Here is a 22,038-nt window from a genome sequence, read left to right as displayed (position 1 = left end):
GAGAAACATTGGTCATAACCTATTGAATTGATTTCACGATTCACAATTTTAAAACATTGCATGGATCCAGTGTTCCCAGACTCACTGACTTCCTTTCTTCATAAATATTCTGTGCCAGACACTGTGCTGGGTCAGTAGATACAGAAAAAAAAAGACCTTAACCATTCAGGACTTTCTCCCCTTAGTATTTTCCAGGACATTTTCTCTAACCCACTGCTGGTCCTTAAAAACCCAGCTGTCCTGTGTTTTGACAGAGTTGATTGTACTCTCTCTCCCCTACCATGAATAAAGTCATCTTTGCTTGTTTCACACTGTCTGGTGCAGTTTTTGACAATACCCTTGGACTGAATGCACCATACTCTCTCTTCAGGATGGAGTGTAGTTCTTAGTCACCTTGTTTGCCAGGTGATTGAGGCTTAGGAGTGTGGGGCGGCTAGCTATGGACCCCAGTGATCAGCAACCACCTCTTTATCTCCTCAGACCCAAGCGGCCACCTAGGTAATAGCTGAAATCAGCTTTATCCACTTAGCTGCACTGAAGTGCTTGGGGGAGATGCTCTGAAAAACATGTGTGCACTTACTATCTGGCACGGCTGTCATCGGAGCTGTTTGTTGCTCCAGAGTCTAGGGAGTCAAAATAGGAACAGACAGTTGTTTCTTATTTAAAAAGCAAACAAAGTGCATCTTGAGTGGTGTAACCATGAAACCAGCAGATCACAGAGAGAAATTCAGCAGCAAAGAGCACTTTAAAAAGCAAACAAAGTGCATCTTGAGTGGTATAACCATGAAATCAGCAGATCACAGAGAGAGAGATCCAGCAGCAAAGAGGATTCTCTCAAGTCATCACTTGGATATCTCAAAAGCCAGTGTTGGATTAAAATAATAACTGGCCTGAACACAAAAGATGAGAAGAAATTTTGTACATGATGCCCGACATTTACCGCCTGCAGGCCTAGCAAGCACCAGGTATGCTTTCTGAGCTAAGAAGCCCGATTGGGCACAAAGTATGTCACTTCACTCACATCCCTCATTCAGCTCATTCATTCATTCTGTAAAAGGTATACTAAATGTATAGGACCTGCCAGGCATGAATCTGGGCACATGGCATATACAGATAAACAAGATATAGTTCTTGTCCTCAAGGAGATCTCTATTTAATGGTGGGGGAAAAGTCATGTAAAAAATAATCATTACACAATTGGGTAGTTTCATTTGTTGCAGATGTAGACAATCACAAGAGAATGTCATTTCCACCCTACAAATGAGAAATTGGATAATCTACAAAGTCACTATTTTGAGCCTGTCAAAATGTAATTGTCCGAGGCAACCTGGTGAACTGAATTCCAAAGTGTGACAACTGGTTTTAGGAGAGACAGTACATGTCAACTATTTCACCTTTGGCAGACCATAGGTAAGAAGAAAACTGAAATTTTAATAAATTTTTAAAAATTCATAAAGGTTGAGTGTGGACTAGCATGAACTCAGAATTCCTGGGAGCCCCAGACACAGGAGAGATTGCAACCACTTGCCAGCTACTTTCCACTGGCCTGCACTGGGTGCTCACAAAAAGACTGGGGGTAGGGCAAGAAGGCCCCCTCATGATGCAAGAGTACAGGGTGTTTGAGGGTGTTGCTGGGGTATCTGGAGAAGCCCATCCACATTCCAGGTCCTCCATGAGTAATAGGTGGTAACTGACTGCCACTGATGGGAAAGACATGAAATTCACCTGCTCCCCTGATCCTTCTCTGATACAAAGTAGAGGCTGTCTACCCCAGGGGCAGAAAACCCACCTGTGCCCCAAAATAGACCCTGCTGTGATATGAGACCAAGGCCATCTGCTGTTTGGGGAGGGCAAGAAGCCCTTCTAGTACCTGGGGTTGTATCTACTTTGGTTATCTCTGGGGTCCTGCTGAGGTGTGCATAAGTGTGACCCCTCTGATGATCTCCCGACTCTTTTTTGAAACTCTTAGCCATATAAACTCATTTGTTTTTGCCATTTCCCCCTTTTATTCAAGGTCAAAAAGCAGTTTTTAACATATGATCCTACATGTAGGGTGAGATATTCTGCTGGTCTGAGTTGATCCTTTTATTCAAGGTCTCTTTCTAGTTTCATCACCAGTTAGTGATTGGTAATAATCCTTCAGTGCCAGGAAGGCTCATCCCTGGGATTCATGTCCCATGCTGGGGGGAAGGTAATGCATTTACATGCTGAGTTTGGCTTAAAGAGTGCCACATTTGAGCAACATGGAGGCTCTCAGGAGGTAACTCTGAGGCACCCTGCAGCTCTAGGCCCAGTTCATATTTCAGGCACACAGGTTCGTAAGCATAGTCATCAGTATCAAGGGCTCATTGTTGGACCATCCTTCTTCACTGGTCTTTGTTGTTGCACTTGGGGGATTGTAGCTGTTCCATTGGGGAATGTGACAGAGCTCCCCTGGCTAGGAACTCAGCATTCCCTCAGTTGTCGTTTGTAACTGTAACCACTATGAGGGCTATGGAGATCCACAGGGTATAGATTTGTGCAATGTCAGAGGGCCCTACTTTGGAATTTGTGCTCCTGTGTGTGATGGAGCTGGACTCAGATGTGACCTTCCTACACATGCCTCTTGTCACTTTTACCTGTGACAAGAACCTGCGGTTGGTGCTAAGGATGGTGCATACTCAGGAGCTTTGAATCTCTGAACTGCCCATGTGCCAGCTGGGTCCTGAGCCTCAGCAGAGTTGTGACTCCTACTCTCTGGTTCATTGGACTTACCCAGGTCAGCTAACAAGGAGGTGAAGATGGTCAACCACCACACCAGGGAACCAAGAGTGCCGACAACTGCAAGCAGGAGAATTGCATCCACCATTCATGTGGGATCTAAGCCCCCTCTCAATATAAAGGTGGAGTGGACATCACCATCCCAGGGTACACAGGATGGAGGAATAAAATATGGATTAGAGTGGACTTACTGATATTCTACTATAGAACTATTGTGACTAGTAATGGAAGAAATTGTAGCATGGATGTGGAGAAAGTGGCCATGGTAGTTGTGGAGGGCAGAGAGAGGAAAGAAGAGATGTGATGTGGGGGCATTTTCGGGACTTGGAGTTGTCCTAAATGATATTGCAGGAACAGATGCTGGACATTATTTATCCTGCCATAACCCACTGAATGTACTGGGGGAGAGAGTAAACTACAATGCAAACTGTAATCCGTGAGGTGCAGCAGTGCTCTGAAATGTATTCACCAAATGCAGTGAATGTGCCACAATGATGAAAGAAGTTGTTGATGTTGGTGGAGGGGGCTGGGAGGCTGGAGTTGGGGGGTATCTGGGAACCTCTTATATTTTTCAATGTAACATTTTTTGTGATCTATGTATCTTCAAAAAAATAAAAAATGATGGGGGTGGGGATGTGGGAGTGGGGTATATGGGAACATTTTATGTTTTTTAATGTAATGTTTTGTGTGATCTATTAAATAAAAAAAGCTAATTAAGAAACAAAAGAAAATTTAAAAAAAGGAAAAGAAACCCTTGCACACCCTGGTCCCTACCCTAATACCAAAATTTGGCTACCACTGGTGAGGGGCAGAAAACCTACTTCCCTACCACAATGACCCTAAATGAAAGCCATCTATCACTCAAGTGGGGAGCAAGAAACCCCCTCACACTCAGTATCCTATACCAATATAAAGCAAAGTTTGGATGCCATGGAGAGGGGAGGGATGTAAGACCTGGTTGATCTCTACCCTGCACTAAGTAGGAGGCAGAAGTTGTTTGCCAAAGAGGAGGAGAAGTCATGCTGAGAAAGCCCACCCTGAGGCTCAGACACACAAGCCTGGTTAAGACTGAGGCTGGAGCAGGTGAATCAAGAAATACACTACTACTGTGAGCTTTGCACTGAGTGGTAAGCAATAGAAGTTTGCTAATGTAGGGTCAAGAGTGCAGAAGACAGACTCCCTGAATGGTACAGGTGTGCACAGTCTGTGGAAAATTGAGGTTGGGCAGGAATACTGACACAAACATTCTAGCACTGCAGGCTTCCACTAAGCACAAGGTAGCAGCAGTCTACCATTGGAGGGATTTGAAGACTTAGGTGCACTGAAGGTAACTATAGCAACAACAAAATCCAAATCCAGCTTAATGACAGACTAGAGTTACTCAAACCTCCACACTAATGGCCTTTCCATTATAGAAAATGATGCCAGTCTTTACTGTTGTTTTACTGTAATAAAAAATTACAAGACACATTAAAAGGAAGGAAAAAAAAATCCCTTGTCAAGAAATAAAATAGTCATCAGAACCAGACTCTGAGGTACAGGATGCAGCTGCAAGGAGCATTGGTGCTAACATAATGGCTGTAGATGCCTTGGTGGTCACCCCATGGTGTGCTGGGTTGGATGAAGGTAACAGAGAACAATGAGAACAGAGAACAGGGCAAGAGTCAAACCATGAAGGACTTTGCACATCATGCTTGGGCTTTGGACAATGGGTACCTTGAAGATTTAAGCAAGAAGTGACTTAGAACAGTGGTTCTCAATCAGGGGCAATTTTGCTCACCAGAGGGTATTTGGCAATGTCTGGAGACATTTTTTGTTGTTCTTATTGGGGTAGGGGGATGCTACTGGCATCTAGTGGGTAGAGGTCAGGGATGCTGCTCAACATCCTACACTGCACAAGACAGCTCCCCACACAGATTTATATGGCCCCAAATGCCAATACTGCTATTCTTGAGCAGCTCTTAGACTGCTAATAATATAAACAAATATTTTGAGCCCTTACTATGTTCCAGACATGAAGTAATTTACATGCTTTATCTTATATGATCCTAGTAATAACTTGATGAACCCATTAGTATTATTATCCCCATCTTGTTGGTGAGAAAGCTGAGGCACAGAGAAATTAGTAACTTGTCCAGTCACTGGCAAATAGTACCGGAGACATAAACTGAGGCAGTGGACTCTGGAGCCATGCTTGTGACCAGCTCACTTGCCTAGCTCCCCGGGATGACACCGGTTCCAGTGGCCAGGCTGGCGGGAAGACTGGAGGCAGGAAGACTGGTTTAGGAAGCTGCCACTGTGATTCCTTTGAGCAATGAGGGAGGCCTGGACTAAGGGAGTAGCAGAGGGATGGATGGGGGCCTTTACTAAAGGGCCGATAATAAAAGATGGTACAAAGTGCTGAGCCAGTTATGTCCCTCCAGTAACTCTGGTCAGAGTCTGAGGGTGAGCCTGTTATCCTGTCTGTGTATGTTTTACAACCCCCCAGACAATGGAATCCATATCTACCATTCGGCTTCTCCTCAGCTGCAAACTATTGATTCATCTCCTTCTCCACTCAGCCCCCAAGGGTGCAGCATGGCTGCAAACCAGCTATCAGGCATTTCATCCCGATGCCTTGCTGCAGAAAGAGAAAATTCATCTGCAAGGTAAAAGAACAAATATATCTGTATCCTGGGCCTCATACCAGTGGTACACGCCTTTCCCCCAGGCCAGGGGGTAGGGATAGTGACTATAGCTAAACTGGACAGCCAGCCAGGGAGCCCACAGGGCCCATGCTTGCACACACCTGCCAAGGCCTGGCAGCTGGGGCCTCTCCCTGCTCCCTCACCTCAACTCCCAGACATGCCACTCCCCCAACACCCACAGGGTATGCTCAGCAGCTTTTCTCTTCCAGGAAGGCAAGGGGCACGACCTGCCTCTCTCTCAGGGACTGACTTACGGCCTTCCTCAGGTATATTAAACATCAACTCACTGACAGACTCTGTCACTGGAGGTTGAATCATCTCAGGAAGGAACAGAGAAGAAAAACATTTTTTACCGCTCTATGCTAGGCCCCTGCTGGGTACTTTCTATATCTGTGGTTACCTTCCATTTTTTTCAAGGCTAAGGAAACTGAGGCTAAGAGGATTAAAAAAAATAAAACAAAACATGCCAAGTGCCCTCTCCTCTCCCTGCCTGGGGGAAAGGTGGAGTTCAGGGCCTGCTTCACTTAAGCAGCTGGCTAGTTTTCCCCACTCTCAGGGCACTAGGTAAGTAACCCCATTGGCAGGGCCTCTCCTCAGCTCGGGCTGAAACTGAGACACCACCTCTGACCCCATCTCAACCCTCACCACAGAACCAGCGCCAGAACTTCCAGGGGCATTTCCACCACGTTGTTCAGACGCCACCCTGAGAGCTCCAAGAATGGGCCTCAGTGGCCAGGGCGGGGAGGCAGGGTGTGGGAGGATGCAGGGAGGTAGGGTTTGGGAGGAGCTCCCTCCCAGCCCAACTAGGGCAGATTTTCTTCTGTCCTCCTTATATTTGGCTTTCACATAACATTTTGTTTGAACAGAAGGTTATGAAGAGTAAAAAATGTTGGAAACCATGGTTTTAAAAACTCTCTTGTTGAGCCTCCAGCCTGAGTTGTGGTAGTGATTGGCTGAAACCTTTCCCTGTCTGGAGAGTGGTGAGGAGGGGTTCCAGGACCCACCACAGGGGAGAAAATAAGAGTATTTGCAGGGTGCATTCACGGGAAAAGTGACCCTGGGTGGACCAGGGTCCCTGAGGCCCTTTTCTTGGCTAATTGGAAGGGTGCTGCACCCTAGGAATTAAGAGCCCAGTTTTCTGCAGGGGTGGGGGACACAGTCTAGGGACTCAAAAGGCACACATAACTGGGGGGTACAAAGTGTCAAAGTGGGGGAAGGTGGCAAAGGTCATTGAAGGGAGGGCAAATGCAGTGGGGCAGGTTTCCTGGAGGAGAAGGCGTGAACTGGACCTTGGAGGAGAGGAAGAGCTGAGAGCAGATAAGCTGGGGGAAGGCAGAGGAATCAAAAGGAAGTGTCCTTAAATGCAATCAAATCTAAGGCAGTGATTCTCCACCTTGGATATACATCAGAAGCACCTGGTGGGCTTTAAAACCTAAACCATAGGGCAGGGGTTCTTAACCAGGGATCCATGAGCTTCAATTTAAAAAAAAAACATTATTCCTGTGGAGACATGTTGGTGTGGGTACACTGGATACATTTATTAAATAATACACAGTATAGTGTGGACTTAGTAAGGGGTCCATGGTTTTCACCTGATTGGCAAAGGGGTCTGTGGAACAAAAAAGTTTAAGAACCCCTGCCAGGGGGTGGGACCTAGGCATGGGGATTTATGCCAGGTGCTTCTAAGAGCAACCTAGGTGGGAGGCCAGCTGTGTTAAAGAGGATTTAGGCAGCCGAGGGAAGAAATGGAAGGACAGCACCTACAGCCTCCTGGACTTTCAGTCTCTCTCTCACTGTGGGCAGCAAGCAGAATCCTTATCTGCAGGAGTAGTATGAGAATGGCCTAGAAGTTAGGAAGCACCATTGTTTGGTTCAAAGGGTCTCCAGATGTGGTACCTGGAACTTAGAAGTGCACATTTTTGAAGCCAACCCCAGATTTATAGAAGCAGAAATTCTGAAACCAGGGCCACTGCATTTTACTAAGCCTGCCAGGTTAAGTCTGACAAACGTTAACATTTGAGAACCACTGGTTTAGAAAAAAGGTGACCTAGTGGGATAGGGAGAACAGGGACTTCCCACTAGGTAGACCTGGGTCCCCTCTTGGTACCTCCACCCTTACTTCCTAGTGGTGACCTTCGACAGCTATTTCAGCCACTCTGAGCCTCAGTTTCCTGACCTGTAAGATGCAGTAGTTGTGAGGAGTCAAATATTGATCATTGGGCACAGGGACTGCAGGGCAGGGACAGGAAGGCAGGGTCCAGGGTTTCAATAGGAGGGCAGAAAAAGTCCTTGCACAGAGGGGGCTACTTGTCCAGCACCCATGCCTTGATTGGCCTCATCTCTGGGGCCTCTATCCTGTGTCAGACCAGTCAAGAGGCCTGTGGGTAAGAGGACATGCAAAGAGCAGGCAGGGTGCCTGCAATGGGGGTGGGAAGAAGCAAGAAGAGACAGGCTTTCTTAGATATCAATTTACCGAGTAGGAACTATGACATCCATAATGTATATTAGAAATGGGCTCTTTTCCACTTTCCCAAAGAAAGAGCTGCAGGCCTTTCTGCAGCCAGGGGTGGGCTGACTTAAGAGTTTGGTTACTGGTCATTAATTCCTGGGCACAGAGGTTAGTTATGGTGCTGAGGGCCACATTTCACTGATGATAAATTAGGAATGATAGGGAGTCATTTCCAAAATGCTCTTCCATTTACCAACCACAGAACTAGGTACACATGAAGGGAATGGAAAAGAGCTGTAAACACTAGGTGACTCACACACCTTCTGTAGGCCTAATGGGAACATTTTGGTTGTGTGCCTGAAGGGTGGCAGGAAGGAAAGTAGAGCTTTTGGCCAAGGAGACTTCTTGAACAGAAGACTGAAAGGAGAAGGCTAAGCTGACCTCACTTTTGCCTCCGTTTTCCTCTGAACTGGGCAGCCAGGGAAGCGGCCACGCTGCACTATTGCTGGGTTAGAACAGTTTGATTTAGATACATAGCTATTTGTGTGTTTTTGTGTTTAATTCCAGACCTTCTGCCCATAACATAGGTGTCAGCTGTCTCTATAACCATCTTTGGGGTTTTTTTGTAGCCAGACAGTCCTGGAGTAGCAGCGCTAACCCCTCATCTTGCTTTGTCCTCTCTTCCTGTCATTCTGAGCTCCAGCTTCCCTTATGACATCTCCTGCCCCAGGAGAGAGCCAGGTGTCGGGGTCACTCTGGGTTTCCTGAACTGAAACCAGTTAGAGACCAGAGACAAACCAGAGAAGACCTGGACAGGATGCTTGAGATACTGAGAATTTTATTTGCCTTCTTGTAATGGCATCTTGCTTCACCCGGCCAGAAGGGTAGGTCTGTCTCACAGGTTGGCCAACAGGGTACTCCATTGCCGTGACCCAGAGATTGGTTGCAGGTTGGGCATGTGACCAACTCTGGGCCAATGAAAGTTCTCCCTGGGACTTTCCTGTTTGTGAGATCATGTGGCTGGAAGGCTGAAGCTCAGAGTTACTTTGCTGCCTTCTTCCTCAGCTAAATCAGGGAAGCCCCTTGAGTATAGGAAACACATGAAGGCAACAAAAGTTGAGAGGTGGAGAGTGATACGAAGAGCCTGGCAAGCATCATTCAAGCCCCTGGGTCTACCAGCACTACCTGAAGCCAGAGTCATACATGGACTTCTTAATTACATGAGATGCTAAAAATTTCCTTTGCATTGAAATTGGCTTGAGTTGGGTTCCTGTCACTTGCAACCATGAGTCTTGACTAATAGAGAACAAACACAAAACATTTCCAAAAGGCCAAAGGGGGAAGCAAAAGGACCATCAAATCACAGAGCCCAGTTGTCCTTAGTCATTGGGTGCATGTTGATGTCATGTGTGTACTTTGTATATTTATTCATTATGACAAAGCAAGTAGCATGTTTTAATAATAAGTACTGAAGTTTCTGAATGTCTGACTTTTTTTCAACATAAAGAAATATCTCATTTGCATGCCAGTGTGCTTTCTTGAGTGAAAGGAGATACAATCACAGAGAGCCTGGAGGTTCCTATAACCCTAAGGGAGCCCCTGGGAGTAGGCGAGTATCTTAACACTATCCATCACATGGGAAGGTGAACGTGGAGAAATCGAGGAAGCCAAGTTATGAGTCAATCAAACCAGCAGGGTCCAAGTTAAAACAAGGAACGGGAATCCTGGATCAGGCAGCCAGTTCTCTGTTCACAGCTACAGCTGCTGTCATCTGTCTCTGGGGAGGAGGACTTGCAAACTGCCCTGACCTAGGCTTTGGTCCCTCGTGCAGGCCCTTCTGCAACTCCCTCATTCCTCCCACTCTCTCCCTGTGCTCCAGACCAGCCTGGCTGCCAGCCCTGCCTGCCATCAGGTGGCTTCATGGGTGGCTCTCTCCAGTAGAGCACAATGACACAGATGTGAGCTGCCAACGAGGGCCACTTCAGGCAGAAACACTCTGCCATGGGAGAGATCACAGAGGAGGCCCCATCGATAGCAATGGCCGAGGCAGTGGGTCATGTCCCGGAGGCCGAGGAAGCGAGGGGGCTTTTCACAGGGAAGAAAGATGCTGACAGGATGTGTGCTGCTGTCAGAGCCAGACCACAGGGGCCAGGGCCAGGGATGGGGTCAGCAGCTGTGTGGGGGCAGGAGGTAGTGGGGTGCCAGCTTCTGAAGACAGAATCACTGCACTCAGCCTCAAAGGGCAGGTGAATTGGCAGCCCTCACTGACTGTCCATTAAATGCACCTGGCCCATCAGTACCTTCAAGATGGCCACCATCAGACATGGAACACAGCAAGGATCTGGTGACCCACTGCTCAGAATTCCTCTTGTGCGGTCGCCCCTCGGGCTGAAGTGTGGTTTGCTGACCTGGCAGGGGGCGGCGGCCGCGGCAGGCCTATTCCAAACCGCTGCCCCTGTAATGGGGTGGTTGGTCGGGCCCACCGCCACCCCTGAAGGAAGCTCGGCATGGGCGCAGAGTGCCCTCGGGTCTCCCCTTCTCGGCAGCCATGCTTCCGTGGCCACCCCTCCTCCCAGATAGCACCCCACGATGCCTTCTTTCTCCCTGCGCAGGTGCAGGGCGGAAAAATCCAGTCTGCCCTCTTCCCTTCCCCCGACAGCAGCAACAGCCAGGCGTGGGCGGAAAACTCAAGTCTGCCCTCCACCCCAGCAACAGCAGCCACCAATCCCTAAACCCTGCCCCTTCCCCCAGCAACAGCGACAGCCAATCCCTAACCACCACCCCTCCCCCGTCCAGCACCTCCCACTGACCTTTCTCCGGCAACCAATCAGAACAGGGCGTGGCTTTGACCAATTAGCCTTCCCCAGCCCCTATAAAACTGTTGCCTCTCCCTCAATAAAGTGGACTTGCCTGTTTACCTCGTCTCCGCAGTAGTTCTTCTGCCGTGCGCCCTCCAGTCCTGAGAGCCCCCGACAAGGGCCTGGCCTCCCTTGTCCTCAGTTCGTCGCCTGCTTCTCTGGGCGACCTCCTCGTTGCCGGCTTCGCCGGGCGACCCCGTCAGCCGAACCGCGCAACCCCTGTGAGACCGACCCCTCGTATGCTGCCGGACCGACCCCTCGTCCCAAGTGGGACCGACCCCTCGTCCGCAGCCAGACCCCACCTCTACCGACCGAGCAAGCCGTCGCACTCTTGGGGCACAGATTTTCCTGGCTAGATGACAAAGATGCAAGTGATTCCTGGAAAACTCACTCCTTCTGCTTTTACAGCATGACCTTGTGTTAGCCCTTTTTGTGGCTCTAACAGATGCTGTTGATGCCCCACCCATATTCCCTTGGCATCCATCATTTCTAAACATGTGGGAGGCTTTCATCTGCCAGGCCCTGTAACTCTCTGCCTGAGGGCTTTCTCTTGCTGCAGGAGCATGCTCTGCCTGAACCAGACAGGGCAGAAGTACCAGGGAATGAATGCCCCTCAACCAAGAGTGGATAGGAGCTGGTGGATCCTCCTTGCCCCTTGGGCTAATTCTGAGACATGTCCAACACTGTCTTTTGGAAATTTCAGCAACACTGAGCCCCACTGGCCCACAATGCTAATCTGCTCTTTTAAGCACTCTGGATTGACTTTTCTCCCTTTCCTGGCTCATTTTCCCACCACCAGTACTCCCTTGAATTTCCTCCCAAATTGCCTCAGATCCTCATCTCAAGGTCTGATTCTAGGCATCTTCAGTAGGAGTGCCAGAGGCTGAGCCTGAGCCCATCATTATACTCAGGCCTAAGCACAACCTCAGTTCAGCAGTGGGGGTTCATTTTAAATATCAAAGTTGGTGCCTCAGAGACTTTGGGGGCCCGACATATGACAGGTCACTTTCAAAGGTGGTAGCAGTTATGACATCTGTGTCTACTGCAAGGCAGTCTCAGGTAGTCTGAAGAACTGCTGCACCTCTCCAGCCTCGATGTCCTGGGTCACTGTGGTGGTATGGTTCATATGTCAACGTGGCTAAGTAATAGTGCTCAGTTGTTTGGGCAAGCAAGTACTGGTCTGATTGTTACCGTGAGAGCGTTGTGTGGACTTAAATCTTCAGTAAGTTGATTGTATCTATGGCCTATTATGTTTACAATGAACTGAGGAGATTAACTTCAACAATGAGAGAATGCTCATCAAATTAGTTGCAGCTCTTAAAAGGAGAAGTGATTATTCCAGCAGTCTGAGGAGAGCATTTCTATCTCTACTTCAGTCAACCAGCTTCTCCTGGGGATTCATCAAAAACTTCTATCGGAGTTCCCAGCTTGAGGTCTTCCCTAAGGGATTTGGGCTTGTACATCCTCAAAGTCATGTGAGACAATTTTATAAAATATCATTTACAGATAACTTCTGTCAGTTCTGTTTCCCCAGAGAACCCTGACTTATACAATATCCCTTACTCCAAGACCCTCTAGCTTCTCTCTGCCCAGCTTTGGACAAGTACCTTGGGTCCCACCCTCCATAAACCTTGTGGATTAGTGACTTGGATAGAACACGGTTCTCTCTCCAGGGCTAGATTCTTAACAACTGTTCCCAATAAACAGTCTGTGCCAGGCCTAACCCTTACATGGCTCCCATCAGAAATAAGGAAGCTCAAACCCATGCAGGTATCCTACACTGAATTAAGAAGAGCTTAGAATATTCCCATTGTAAGAGGTTATATGTGTATGTGTGGGGTGTGGGTGGGAGTGAATTTAATAGATATTTTAAAATATGGTCAATGTGGGATCTGGACTCACTAGCAATCTCAGTTAGTGAACAAGATGATTTAGGAAAGATAAAATCTGCAGGTTAAGATCCAGTAGGGGAGAAGTTAGCCTGGAGAAATGGAGCTTATGTGGGTGAAAAAATGGCTCCAGGTTTTAATCTGCCAAAACAAATCTATTTCACCTGCTCCAGCACTGTCTCCATCTTCATTTCTGTCTCCATCTGCCTCTTTCCTGGGAAGAATAGTCTGCTTTTCAGTGGAAAAAAGCTCCAGCTCATGTCTTTACTGTATGTACAGACTTCAGATAGCAATGCCAGATGGACTGCACTATGACAATGTTAGGAAACTAAGGCCGTTCTTTTAGGGATTTCTTTCCTTAGCACAAGATACATAATAAAGGTATGGTAATGGCACTTAACAAATTCTTTTGAATCAGTGAGTGATTCAAATGAATGAGTGGAGAACGAATGAATGAATTAAATAATACAGAATGAACATGAGAGGGCATTGTGATATATTATAAAAATGGCCACAAATCCTTCACATCTTTGCATGCAAACTACTTTGCAATGTGACTTTGCAGTTCTTCCCATCAAGAAGTGGTGTCCATTTCTCCATCCCTTGAGTTTGGGTTTGGCCATTTGACTGACTGTGGCCAGTGCAATTCCCACAGCAAATGTGATGCAAACAGAGACTTGTAAATCACTCATTCATTGCACTTGCTTTCTCTTGCTGCTCATAGCAACCCTCATCGTTACCATCATATGAAGATTCCTGGACTACCCTATTCAGTGATGAAACACATCTGTCCCAGTAGCCCCACCTTACTCTGCCAACTTCCAGGAACAGTCACCTAGCTAATCAGCAGTTGACCAGATGCATGAGCGAGACTAGCAGAAGAAATAGCCAGAAAAGCCTAGCCCAAATCACCAACCCTCAGAATCTTAAGATAATTAAGTGGGTTTGTTACAAGCCACTAAATTTGTGGGTAATTTACTATGTAACAAAACCTTATAGATATGGGACCTCATTTTCACGGAAGTGTTGGTAAAGTATATGGTTCAGAGTGTAGGTATTCAGCAAATGATTGTTCCTTTTGTTCCCTCCTGGTTGAAGGAAATAAAAAATAAATATAATAATGATAGTATTTCTCATTTAATGAACTTTTACTATATGCCAGGGATGCTAACTGTTTTGCATATACACTATTATTAAATCCTTGAAATAACCCTGGGTAAGTGGGTTATGATCTTCTCCATTTTTTAGGAGTGACAACAGAATTAGAGGTAAATTAGTGGATAGCAAGTGGCAGTGAGTGACTCAAGTCATGTGGCACCAAAGCCCATCTCTCAAGCACTACACTATTCTATTTCTTAGTCAGAAACAAAGATTCAGTTCTATTCTTTCTGCTTGCAGCCTCTATTCCTTGAAGTGCTCTTTTTGTTCTGCTTTTGCTCCCACACCTCCTACTCTTCCTTTAGGTCCAGATGCAGCTCCTCCTCCAAGAAGGCTTCCCTCACTTCTCTAGGTCACAATGATCCAGCCCTCTTTTCTCCTTAGCAGCTGGGACTTGGATTCCTTCCTTTGGCAGAGCCAAAGCTCCATAAAGGCCTCCTGATCCTGGACTGAATGCAGTGTGAGCTCGTGGAGTGGATATGATGGGGATGCAGCTCAGTTGTCATGAGGACAGAAAGTCTGGTGCTTTGTCCTGAGCACAAAAGTCCAGGGACCAAGGATGATTACAGAGGCTGCAGTAAAAGGAGAGGTGGTTTTTCCCAACCTGGTTCTGCTATCCCTTTCCTCCATCCTCCTATGGGGCATACTTAAGGGTTCTTCTTGGTCACAGGGAATTTAGAGACTCCAGAGGGAGATGCATCATTAAGATTCCCTGGCAGAAGATCTGCAATGGTTCTGTTTCTATATATCACTCTACTCATCATTTCCTGACCTGCCAGGTAAATCTCACCATGCAAGTGATGGTCTAAAGACTACATAGCACAGATTTTCTGGGTGTCAGTCTCAAATACCATATTTATTGACATGAATTGTCTACTTTCATGAAAATGATATTTTCAATAAATGCATGTGTCTAAATGTGTAACTGCATATGATTTAATTTGTGTTATCTTTAGGGAACATTCTCATCCTCACTCCTTCCCTGATATACCCTGTGCTTCCTCCCTGGGCTGATCTTCTCTGGTTTCCTCTCCCTCCTAAACATTTCTCTTGTGTTTTCTGGAACTGTCCATCTAGCAAACTCTCAGTGTCTTTCCAACCAAAGAGGATGTTTCTTGTCCCTAGCAAGAATGGCTCTTCCTGGAGGATACTCCTACTAATGTGTGTTTTTGAATCTGCTGATTCTCCTGTCTGGGACATAAGGTGGGGCTGGCATTCTCTCTACCCAGCCCCTTTCTACATCTCAGCTCTTCCTTCCTTGTGTAAGAAGGTCTCCTCCTTGAGGATCATGACTTCAGACCCCACTACCCTCTGCCCACTATTTTCCTTCTCAACTGAGTACTTCCCAGGTAGTCTTCCACATCCATCAAGGATTTCAGTTTCAGGCTCAGAGCTTCCTCTACATCCCAACTAGGCAACTCTTGAGGATCTACACCCTTGCCTCAATTCCAGGGAGAACTGCTTATACTCCATGTTAACGGTCCACAACCATACCCTAGCTCTTACTGTCCCAAACTGCTTTCCCTCTGAAATATTATCCTCCTTTTCCCAACTTTCACCCAAACTGCCTATTGACCTTGATTGCTCACCCTCTTCTCAAACATCTGCTCCTCCACCTAATGGAGACCTTCAGAACGATGACCTTTTTTCTTTCCTCCCATGTTTTCGGCTCCCTCCTTACCTTTCCTCATCCCTAGAAAGCCTACACACCAATTTCTCCCATCACTCTCTTCATACCTCCTTCAAGTCCTTCACTTACTCATTCTTCCTGCCTTCTAGATCCCACAAGCACATCTTTGTATTCTCATTTATCTTCTCCACACCTGTTCCTGGGCTGCAAAGAAAAAATCTTGGATCTGGGAAAATTAGACCCATCACAAATGATCTTCAGCCTCAACCAATCCCCTCAAGACTGTTTAGCATTCCTTCTTTGGGCCCTGGGTCAGGAGCTGATCTACTTGCCCTCAGCAGTGTTTCTTAATCTCTGCTCCCCTACATAATGGGATCACACACACACACACCATGCTGCTCTTCCAAGACAGACTATCAACTAGTTCCATCTGAACCTCCTTCCATCTTGCCCTTGGGCCTCAGAGGAAGAATTTCCTCTCCTGCAATGCAAGACCAACCAGCACATGGTCCTTGGACCTCACCCCTTCTATCCTCTCCCCCTCCCCCTTCCCCTCCAGGGTTGTGGCTTTGTTAATTATTCCCCCTTCCCACATATCAAACTTCCTTTTCACCGAATTTTCCCCCTCAACTTCAAAACATGATCCCTTATTGCTTTCTATTCCTTAAAAAGCAAGTCAGAATATATACCTCTCAAGCCCACACGCTTTTGAACAGCTAGCTCCTTTCTCTCCATCTGTTCACAGTAGACTCTGGGAAAGAGGAATCTCTACTCATTCACTCCATTGCCTCACTTGCTTCTCTGGCTCTCTTGCTACCACAGCCTCCCATGCATTCCACCACTACTACTGTATTGTGGAGGAGGAAATTCTCCCTTAGTATCATCCTAGAAACCTCCAGGGCAAGGGTAAGAGAGTGAACCCTGGCTCAGTCCATTTTGTGATCACTTAAAAGGCTTTAGTTTTCAATTAGTCATTGATTTATCCCATACATGTTTATTAAGCACTTCTAATGACCTAGGCAAATATGACTGGGTGACTTTTGAACAGTCCAGTATCTTCCAAGGATGCTAAAGATACTGTGGAGATGATGTAAATCTATTCTGTAGTCCAGTTCTACAAGAATTAAGACCAGGAAGTCCTTTTTCTTTCAGAAAAAATGTTGTGAAATTTTCCTTTTAAGCTTGTCCTTCACCCAAGTCAACCTCCACTCCCATACATGTCCCTGCATTTAATAGCATATTTTTGAACAAGAAAAAAATAAAGCTGCTCTGATGATTGATTTAGAGGGCCAAGCTCTGCTTAAATTCTCAGTATATTAACACAGAGCTAACTCAAGACTCCACTAAAGCTCAGCTCTGGTAGGCCTAATGCACAGCAAAGAACAGATTTCAGAAAAGCATCTGGGACAAAAGGCAATGTGGTGACAATGGAATTAGTGGGTAAAATCAAATAAAAGAATCCATTTACATCAGTGATATATTCTGAACACATCTCCTTAGGAACTTTCTTGAAATAGACAAGCAGGTCCTTAAGCTGCTTCTGATAGAAACACCTTTCAGACATCTCCACTCAGTGCCACCAGCTTTTCCCAAATCTGAGCCTGTTTACTTATATTCTTTCTCTCCGAGGTTCTCAAATAGGGGCGGTATCACCTCCTCCAGGAACCTATGGAAATTCATGGGGACATTTCCGTCCCATACTGATACTACTTACAGGCAAGGTCCAGGGATGCTAAACATCCTGCATTGAGTAGAACAGTCCTGCACACGAAGAACTGGCCCACCCAAAATGCCAGTGACACCCTCCTAATAAACAGCAGCAAGAAGCAGCAAATGATATAGCCTACTTCTAGAGGTTCTGCACTTCATGCAAGGGATATCAGAGCAATCACAACAACCATGGGGAAACCTCCTCACTTCTTGCTCCATTGGATGAAGAAGAAATAGCTTTGGGGAGGGCCCTGATCCCTGTGCCATTCAAGCAATGGCCTCTCTCCTGATCAGACCACTTGTAACTTCCTCTCTGTCACTGGCTTGCTCTTCCTATCTTGTGCTGTCTTGGATTCAGTTCTTCAAGGCCATCTTGAGTGGGGACGTGAGTTTCAGAAAGCTCCAGAAGAAGTGTTAGTGAATACAACCTTGCCAATAGGAGAATCTGTAGGGTCTGGAGAGTTGATGTTTGGATGAGAGGTCTTCTCCCTTGCCTCTGTACTGGGGCAAATTGGAAAGGCAGGCCAGCTTCTATGTGCCAGCAAGGCTTGGTGGCAGAAGAGGCCTTGATGGAAGGAGGAGTACCCAACTCCTGCCCAACCTGTGCCCACAGCAACTGCCCATCGTTCAGGCTAATGACCAGGCTCTTGCTTCTATCCCAGTGGGGGAGGGGGCATCTCTCAGGTCCCATCTCCAGGTCACTATGGAAAGATACTGGGTCTAAAAGAAGAGGTACAGATCCTGCCAGATCTTGGCTAATAATAACTAATACTAATAAGAACCATATAGCAATTACTATACAGTGATAGAAGGCCAGGCACGGTGCAGAGCACCCTATGCATTATCTCCATTTAATCCTCACAAAACCTTTATGTAACAGAAGGTTTTATCTCCATTTTACAGATGAAGAGACAGGTTTTGGGGTAAGGCTGGTGAATGGCAAAGCTGATATATTTGGGCTGACTGCTAGGTCTTTGCTAAGAAGCCTGGCTTGGCCTTCCTTTGTCCAAGACATCCAACAACTTTGTTAACAGATTCATTTATTAACCAAAGGTTAATGGACCTAGTCCATGCCAGGCAGTGTGGCAGACACAAGGGATACACTGGAGCTCAAAACTAAGTCCCTCGACTCAAGGAGCTTATGACCTGGTGGCCGACAAGAGACCATTAACAAGAAACAAATTTGTGTGTAATTGTCAACTGGGTAAGAGCCATGAAGGGATCAGACAAGGCACAGTGATTAGAGAGTAACACCTGGGACCTTCGGGCTGAGACCTAAGGGATAAGGGGAGAGGAGGGAAGCAAGGCTACTTTGGCTCAGGAGCTTTGGCTCTGGAATGCTAAGATTAGGCATCTCCCAACAGGAAGAGGCTAGCCCAAGCCCTTAGGGTGTAGAGGGACCCCCAAGACCAGGCGCATGTGCAGAGAGCCCTCTTGAGTCAAGAGAGCTGCATTTTCATGCCCAATGTCCTAGCCCCGGTTGGGCAAGGAAGGGCAGTATTGGTTGGGTGCTATTGTCACATACCCTCCTGCCCAGTCTCCTGGAGCCTGCCATAAGTCTGTCAAGGGGGAAACTGGGAAATTAGCCTCAGTATTCCTTTAGATTCTTTAGATGACTGAGTGGTTGGGTAAATCAGGTACCCCCTCGTCTGTGCTCTCACCACAGCCTTTCCTCATCCAGCAAGTGTCTACCTGCCAAGCCTTCACCACATCACTCTCAGGGATTTATTTCCTTGTCTCTTTCTAGAACTTTCCAGTAACAGGGGGTACATACTTGGTTAAACTAGGGAGGCAATACTGAGTCACGGCTCTAAGTTCGGGCTCTGCTGTCAGGCGACCTGGAATCCAAGCCTGGCTCCACCACTGGTAGTTGTGTGACCTTAAGCAAATTATATAACTTCCTTGAGCCTCCACTTCCTGCCCTGTAGAAGGGGGAGAATAACAGTACCTACTTCTAGGGGCTTTTGAGAGTATGAAATCTGATAATACAAAGCATTCAGAAAGATGTATAGGAATAGTAAGCAACAAATGTAAGCTATTAATCCTGCTGTGGTGGTTACTATAATTTTAAAATAGACTAGCAAGCTCTCCAAACATGTTTGTTGAGTGGCTGCTCTAATCAGAACAGGGGACCAACATTACCAAGCACAGTTCTGCACCAGATCTGGTGCTAGACACACACAGGTTTGCTGCTTTATTTAAATCTCAGCAACCACCTCCATTTCACGGATCAAGAAACTGGGGCTCAGAGAGGTGACATGACTAGTCCGAGAACACAGAGCCAAGTTGGGATTTAAATGCAGTTCCTCTGTCTCTGGGTCCAATGACCTGTCCCCAAGGGCAGAGCGGTCTGGGGAGCAAAGCTTCCTTATGGATGGCAGGTGGAGAACAAGGGAGGCAGCCTCTCTCTGGTAAGGGAGCCGGAACCATTTTCCTAAATGCTGGCCTACTGCAGTGCTGCTAATGACTGCTTCTTCCCAGTCTGTGGGAGTTTAATAAAAGTCATGCAAAACTTGCTGTTTACAACTCTAATTGAGGAGTTTGGACATGAAGTGAAGAACATATCATGTGGCATGAATAACAAATCAAGTGGCTCCTATTTTAGCACCCAAGCTGTGGGAGCAGCCCAGAGTTCGTCGGCACTCAGCATAGAGAGAAAAAGTCCACACTGCAGCATGCACATCTGTGTGCCTAACACACCATCCACTCCCTCCCTGCCTGCTACTCCCACCGAGCTGAGCTGCAGAGTCCGGGCCAGGTGGCTCTGCCTTGGTGCATAATCACCAAAACAAAATGGAAATGGAGGGCTTTGCTAGAGGAGGGTGGGAAGGTGGCTGGAAGCACACCTTCCCCAGAGAGGCGGGACCAGCTCCAGGCTGGCTGGGAATCAGGGATTGCCGCAGGTGGGTTCAACTGAGTGGCTGTGGTGGAGGGGGAGCCCTGTGACGGTCGTCCGGGAAAGATCCTGTGGAGGCAGCGAGAACCTCAGGAAGGCAGTGCTGCTGGCAGAGAAAACAGCGTCGTCGTGGGGAATTTAGAGGCCTGCCTCCACCACCTGCTGGGGGTGGGAACATGGGTATGTTTTTACCTCTTTAACATGGATAAGCTGGTAAGGAGCTGATAAGGTGAAATGGGATTTGGAAGGCAACCAGCAGAGCCTGACGCGTAGTATTACATGTGCGTACATATACACTATATGTATCATATATAGTATATACTATAGCTATTAAGAAATAACAATAATATACTAGCCTATGGTTAAGTACCATTTACTAGGAACCAGATCATGTTTTAAGTTACATATATTTGGTGGCAGACTTGGCCCAGTGGTTAGGGTGTCTGTCTACTGCATGGGAGGTCCACAGTTCAAACTCTGGGCCTCCTTGACCCGTGTGGAGTTGGCCCATGTGCAGTGCTGATGCGCGCAAGGAGTGCCGTGCCACGCAGGGGTGTCCCCCATGTAGGGGAGCCCCACGCACAAGGAGTGCAACCCCACGCACAAGGAGTGCACCCCGTAAGGAGAGCCACCCAGCACGAAAGAAAGTGCAGCCTGCCCAGGAGTGGTGCTGCATACACAGAGAGCTGCCACAGCAAGATGACGCAACAAAAACACAGATTCCCGTGCCGCTCACAACAACAGAAGCAGACAAAGAAGACGCATCAAATAGACTCAGAGAGCAGACAACCAGGGTGGGGGGGAGGTGGAGAAGGGGAGAGAAATAAATAAATAAACAAATCTTAAAAAAAAAAGTTACATGTATTTGAGGTAAAGAGAAATTAAGTTTCCTGTCCCAGGCCACGCAGTTAATAGAGGCTAAGCCAGGATTCATTCCCAAGGAGCCTCTACAAGGGACTCAGTCCAGGTTAGCTCCCTTCCTGTCGGTAGGGCTGGAAAGAAGGCATGAGACTGAAGGCTGGATTAATAAAACAATTCATTTTGCTCCTCACTTACCAATGAACAGACTCAAAGAAGAGTAAGGACAGGTCAGATGGGAAAACGAGACAATGAGTGACACTATGCTCTGATGAGAGCTGGAGTGGAGCACTGCACAGAGTGCTGAGGGAGAAAGAGGGGGAAGAAGCTAACTCTTGATTCAGGAAGACTCCAGATGAGGGGAATTTTGCCTAGGGGACTGATGCATGAGTAGGAGTTGGCCAGGCAAGGAGAGGAGGCTACAGATTCAAGGGCAGGAGGAAGAGAAGAGTGGTGCTGAAAGACATGTATTTAAATGGAACAGAGAGTTCTGTGGTCCTTTCATTCAGCCCTGCAGCTAGCACTACATAAAAGCCAATCCAGGGGCCTCCACTCTCCTGACCCTCACTCTCTTCTCAGCTGGCTCGTGTCCCACAGCCCTACTGCCTTGGTTTTCCTGCTCATAGCCTCATCTCACTCTGCTTCATCAGCAGGGACTTCTGCCTCCCCACTTGGTCTAGCCCAGTGATACTTAACTAGGGATAATTTTGCCCCCAAGGGGACATTTGGCAATGTCTGGAGATAGTTTTCCTTGTCACAACTTGGGGAATGCTACTGGCATCTAGTGGGTCGAAACCAGGAATGCTGCTCAATATCATATAATGGACAAAATCCCCCCATCCCCCCCATCCTAACTAACAATTACTGGCCCCAAAGTCTATAGTGTGGAGGTTGGAAATCCCTAGTCTAGCCCACACGGAGGTCTCCCAGGCCCTGTCTGCACAGGGCCACCCAGGGGCTCTGGGCCTCCCCGGCTCCAGCACCTATACACCAGTGAGGCACACTAGGGAGAGCGAAGGAAGACCCAGATACTACCAGACCTCTTCATCCTGTGAGGCCAATAGCTGGGACTGGGGAGTCCAGAAAAGCAGTGGTCGGCAGTCAGACCACCGGGGAGCTGACGTCAGGAGGAAGGACTGCACT

The 22,038-nt window shown here is 47.3% G+C and overlaps 1 protein-coding gene across 2 annotated transcripts in view; it reads right to left on the bottom strand.

Annotated features, from left to right (window-relative positions):
- GALNT18 (polypeptide N-acetylgalactosaminyltransferase 18) overlaps positions 1-22,038 on the bottom strand; it is a 344,314-nt gene that overhangs the window by 20,354 nt on the left and 301,922 nt on the right. The window lies entirely within an intron of this gene.

This window comes from Dasypus novemcinctus, chromosome 10, assembly GCF_030445035.2.
Source record: "Dasypus novemcinctus isolate mDasNov1 chromosome 10, mDasNov1.1.hap2, whole genome shotgun sequence".
Lineage (NCBI taxonomy): Eukaryota > Metazoa > Chordata > Mammalia > Cingulata > Dasypodidae > Dasypus > Dasypus novemcinctus.
This window is presented reverse-complemented; position numbering and strand designations above follow the sequence as displayed.